We start from the raw sequence: 6,000 nt of genomic DNA on the forward strand, positions 1-6,000 counted from the left end.
AGTTTTCTCTCTTGTTTTTACTTTAAACATGCATATTTTTTCTCTACACTGCTCTGCCTGTGTCTTGCAGTTCCTCCAGTCTAATTTAGCATGAGCTAATTTAACAATTAGCATGAGCTAAATTTGAAACTGAAATACTCTTGCAATAAATAAATAAATAAATAAATAAATAAATAAATAAGAAGCCACTTTGATTTTTAATCACCTTTACGAGAAAAAGAGCAAATGTTTTAAGTTTTGGCAACTGCACTTTTGATTACACAGCCAAGATCAGTTCTGTGTTGAGTTGGGCTTGGACCAATTTTGTGTCAGTTTCATAAGATATACACAAATGAGACGAGGTGCTAGGTGTTGAGTGGAGCATTGCTTTAGCTTATTATGGAGCAAGCTGCATTAATATCCTCACTCACAGCATCTGATTTTCATCTTGATGCAGAAAAAGAAGAGAACAGCCTCGGGCTGGTTGAAGAAATGTTGAGAATCCCTACAGCATTCCATTGCTAGTGACCCACAGGCATGTTTATACGCCTACATTATTACTGACCTCCATGATGAGGCTCCCTATAAAACATTGAATGCTGCTTGCTAAGGGTTGCTTTTATTGTTCTGTTAATTGATTCCTACTGTATGTTTTATTGTTGAATTTTAATGTTTTATTGTAAAATGTTAATGTTTACAGTTGTAAGCCACCCAATTAATTGGTGGCATACTGAGAGTTCTATCCAACAAGGTAACTACCCTGGTAAAATGACTTCTGCTTGCACAACATAATTTCCACTCCCTCTTTTAATCCCATGTGCCCCTACATCATCTCCCCAAACTGATCTGGGATTTTCTCCAATTTCCCCAGACCAGATTTGCAGGTGGAGAGAGAAGAGAGATTCCATTGCACAAGCAGAAGTCGTTCTGTGAGCAAAGTTACAACCAAAATACTGTAAATAAGAAAGTAAGATGCTCAACTTGCAAAATGGACTGTATTGGTAGAACTTAATGTGTTGGATTCCAGTAGACTCCAGGAATAGCACTCTATTGCTAACCAAGTTGACCTTACTGCATAGATGAGGGGAAATTATCAATCTTCAGTGTCTGGGACATTGTACCAAAGTAATTGTTGTTATTATATTTATATACCACTTATTTTCCAAAATGACTTCTAAGCAGTTTGCATCTATAAATCAATTAAAAAAGATATGCATAATTAAAATACACAGTGTCAATGCCATCAGAACATTGAAACACCCTTAATTAAAACAAGTCAATTAAAAGGCAATAAAAGTAGTTTAAAAGAACAGTTTAAACAATGAGACCAGAAGCTCAAGTTCAACAAAATGCTTGCTTAAATATGCATTGTTTTTGTGCTGCATGGGGGTTTACCACTTTAGTAGCACAGTTAGTATCTGTGATGTAAGCACCTGATGTTAGAACATTGCCGAAGTTAAATTGGCATTAAATTAAGTTTCCATAAACCTGAAGGAGAGTTTACTGCAAGCCCCATGTAAGAACAGAATACAGATACGTACAATTTGGAATGGGAGGATCTAATGGTTCTGTTTTATCTCAATTTTTCATTTCCCCAATCAGTTCAGCCTGAAAAGAACTTTCTGTCCACCCTCTTCCCATCCTGGTATTTTCCTTACATGGCCAATGTTCAACATCCAGATTTTTGAAGTAGCCCAGATTGTTTCAGAGGTCTCTTATTCAGTTTGGAGAGATACTGCTTCAGATTCAACAATCTCTCCGAAGTGGCCCATTTGGTTCAAGATTCATCTGAATTGCATGCAGAAGTGCTAAAAAGCTGGGGCTTGAGTTGGTTGACAACTCCAGTGATCCATTGCTTTATAGAAAGGTTTCTGTAGAAGTAAAAAAAAACAAGTATTATTGTCCCTTTCCTGTCTTGTAAAATGTCCTCATTTAATGCAAGGATGGGAGTTTGACCTCATGGCACTTATCCTTGATCATAATCCCCACTTCCTCCAAAATATTTGCTATGAACTATCAGGGATTTGGGAAGACCAATTCCGCTTCGTACCCCTTCCATTTCCTTCCCCCCACTTCTCCATTCAGTGACATATTCTGCATTCTGTGGCTCAGATGCCAGTTATAGAAGCTCACAGGAGTTTGTCAGGTGATTTTGGGTTTAAAATATATATATTTAAATGTGAAAATTGATATAACTCCTTGTAGTTGTGCCAGTAAAACCACTACATTGTTTTTGAGCAGCATCAACCATCCAAGTTCAGTGTTAGGGGGAATTATAATTCTTTTTATTTTAAACCTATACACTTTTAGCAATAAATGTGATCTTACTTCAGCTGGTTAATTTTAATAGAAATAAGTGCTGTCAGAAAGAGAACTTTCTAGAAGAAACTGATGCAGCTTTTACATAGTATAAAACTATGAAACAATTGTAGTGAGATCAGAGTTTTCATAAAAAACATAGTTACTGTTTTATTTATATACAGTTAAAAATAAGATGGTTTGCTACTTCACTGATACAAAGACTTTCCAGGAAATGTTGAAGGCAACGTTTTAAGGTTGTGTGGATTGGTATAGGAATCCCTGCATGATATGTAATCTCAGCTAATGAGTGAAAGATAGAAAAGCACCAGTTTTGTCATCCAAGTTAACCAACAAATACTCATGTTTGTAATGGCAGTCCTTCTACGTTGCATGTGTGGGTGGTGAAACTGGAATTTCAGAATGATGAAGAATGAAGAAAGGTGTGTACCAAACATATTAGACCTGTAAAAGCATTCTTAGTGTGTGGCACAAGGGCCTGTAAGATTTCCTGGTCTTGGCATTACTTGATAAGTTAGCCATCTTGTTTTTAACTGTTTTTGTATATGGAGCCCTCATTCTGTATCTTTGCATCAGCAGAACAGAAGCTAACAATAGCTAAGATCCACTTTATCTCTGATTAATGAACTCTTTGCTAGCTCTTCAAGTCTACTCCAAAAAGCAATATTATCACAGAAAATTAAAACAGGAAGAAATTATTATGAGACCTGGTAAAATGTGGACTGGACAAGGTAACCATTAGGTGGATTTGGAGCTGGTTGACTCAGTAACAATTCCTCATCCTGCTGGAAAAAAGTGACAAGTGGGGGGCTGCAGGTTTCTGTCCTGGGCCCATTGTTGTTCACAGGCAATAAGAACCAGCTGCACAAATATAAGATGGGGAATAGGTGGCTTGCCAGTAGTGCATGTGAAAGGGATCCAGGGCTTTTAGCAGCTTAACGTGAGTCAACATCATTAAGCAGAAGCAAAAGAACTAATGCTAGTCTAGGCTGCATCAACAGCAGAGCACCCACGAGAGGTGGTGAACTTTCCTTTCTTGGAGATTTTTAAGCAGAGGTTGGATGGCTGTTGTCATATTTAGTTGAAATTCCTGTACTGCAGGGGGTTGGACTAGATGATCCTCAAGGTCCATTACAACTCTATAGTTCTCAGCTTCTATGATTCTAAGTGGGCTTGTTGTTTATGAAGACATAACGCTGTACCTGAACATTGAAAGAATCCAAGTTCATTGGCAGCCTTAGAAAAGTTTGGCCCAAACTCACTACAGTAACAAAACTGCATAATCTGTCAGGAACATAAACACAGCAACTAATAAGCTGATTGCAACCCACTTTAGCATAACATTTTTAATTATTACAATAATTAATGTGATTAAATTCAAAACAAAACCTCTGCAATGTCAACCCAAACTGTCCTTGAAATTTTAATTTGTTTCAGTTGAGTACATTTTTACCTGTTACAATGTTCATTAACAAAATTAATATTTTTTGGAATTTCTTAGCCCTTTCTTGAGTTTTGTTTTAAAAATCATCAATATCCTGATATTATTGCTCATGACTTACAGTATTCCCCATTTCTATAATTATACTGAAGATGCTTCTACACAAAAACTAGTTCAATAACTTCTTTCCTTTATTAGACTTTATGTAAAATGTGATCTATCTCAATTCCCCATTCATCATAAAATATTCTGATTTCTGTATTCATCTCAAAATATTATGATTTCTGTATTCTAGACATCTTTATATTAGAGATTTCTTACTCAACTTTTCAGTTTTTTAAACGCATAAAAAACTAAGTCTTACTGACTGAGGTTGCAATACTACACTCATTTTCCTGGAAGTTAGTCCCATTGAATTCCATGGAGCTTGGTTCTGAGTAGACACACATAGCATTGCATTGTGGACATGGAAAATATATTTGGCATTTGAGCAAGAAGTGACAGCAATGAAATGTCACACTGCCAATGGACTGCTCTGGAAGCAGTTATATTCTGTATATATTTGCTATTTTAATTACCGTATTCTGGGTTGCATCAAAGTGAGATACACTGAAGTCGATTGTTTCAATGACTAACTGAAGTGCATTGATTTCAGTGGATCTGCTCTGGATACAGTCCTATATTAAGAACATAAGGAAAGTCCTGCTACATCAAACCAGTGGCCTATAGTTCAACATTCTTTTCTCACAGTAGCCAACCAGATGACTGTGGCGATCTCACAGCAGAACCAAACTCTCTCCAGTTCATGTTCCTCAGCAATGCTGACTTCTCATTCTGGAGACAGTATACAGCCATTGTGAGCAGCAACCATTAGATAGTCTTATCACCCATGAATTCCTTTAATCCCCTTTTAAAGCCACAGAAATTGGCACCATCACTACATTTTCTGGAAATCCCTTCATTTATATGGAAATCCCATTGTTTAACTATATACTGTGTGAAGAAAAGCATCCTTTTGTCTGTCCTGAATCTCCAGCCATGCAGGTTCATTGGATAACCCTGGCCTCTGTCGTTTTGAGAGAAGGGGAAAGCTGTCTCTCTCTATCCATTTTCTCCACACCACACATAGTCTTATATGCCTGTATCTTGTCCCACCCTTATTTACCTTTCTTTCTAATCTGTAAAGACCCAAACACAGTAAACTGTCCTCAAAGTCGAGTTAACCTAGCTCCTTTATCATTATGGTTACCCTCTTCTGCATCTTTCCCAGTCTGACAATATCATTTTTGAGGGACAGTGACTAGAACAGCACAAAATATTTGAAGTGTGGTTGCACTATAGATTTGTAGAAACACATTAGGATATTAGTAGCTTTATCTTGGATTCTTTTCCTAATTATCCCTAACACTGTTTATTATTTCATATCACATTTATTATATTTCCATTAGTGTCCTCGGAACATAATTGTACAGAAAGTTCAAGATATAAATGTTTCAAATAAATAAGTGAATGCAATTCAAAAGAAAGAAAAAAAATTGCACCTCTTCTGATCACCCCATCTGTTGATACCAAAATGATAGGGCCATTTTGGTCAATTTGGAGGAGAGAGGAACGAAAAGGGAGATGAGTAAAATTGGGCACCTGGGAGGAACTATTGTAGGAGGAATTGAGTTACATAAAATGTCAGTGCTCAAATCCACTACTGAAATTTTCCAGGAGGGTTTCCCTGCCACCAATTGACCTGAAAGGTATCTGAAAGTTTTCAGTTCAGCAACAATTCTAAGGGAAGATTATTATTCTAAACAGAGACAAGTGGGGTTCAGAAGTGTCCCCAATGGCAGAGCCATGCCAACTAACCCTGCCCCTTCTGCATTCCACACATACAATGCAAAGGTCTGCAGGGAAGGAGCTTGATACAAAGGTTTATATGCAATCTCAAGGATCCGTCATGCATTGCATTTTCTGTGAAGTGGCTAACACATTGTGTTTATTCATTGATGATTGGTATTAACTATATCCACATGTGGTCTATGCTTTGGCTTTGTTAGAGCTCAACTGCACAATGCATTATTCATGATTTGTTTGTAAAAGCACACCTCAACCAGCCACCTTTATTTCAAAAATAAAGTAGCAGTGACACTGTGATCCACAACATGCTTACAATCCTGAATTGTAAGCCCATATCAGTTTCCTGCTGTCCATTACTCCCCCCACCCCACTGCTATTTGTTCCCAAGCGTGCTGTTTATTGCAAAATAGCAT

General features: G+C 37.2%; 1 pseudogene across 1 annotated transcript in view; it reads right to left on the reverse strand.

The window, feature by feature from the left end:
* The window catches only part of LOC309372191 (craniofacial development protein 2 pseudogene), a 208,970-nt pseudogene extending 205,470 nt beyond the window's left edge, over positions 1-3,500 (reverse strand). Inside the window, exon 1 of the transcript in view lies at positions 3,489-3,500. The product of the transcript in view is annotated as a craniofacial development protein 2 pseudogene (transcript). The remainder of the gene's footprint in view (positions 1-3,488) is intronic.
* Between the last annotated feature and the right edge of the window lie 2,500 nt (positions 3,501-6,000).

The sequence above is a fragment of the Podarcis melisellensis genome (assembly GCF_964234715.1).
Source record: "Podarcis melisellensis genome assembly, chromosome: 6".
Lineage (NCBI taxonomy): Eukaryota > Metazoa > Chordata > Lepidosauria > Squamata > Lacertidae > Podarcis > Podarcis melisellensis.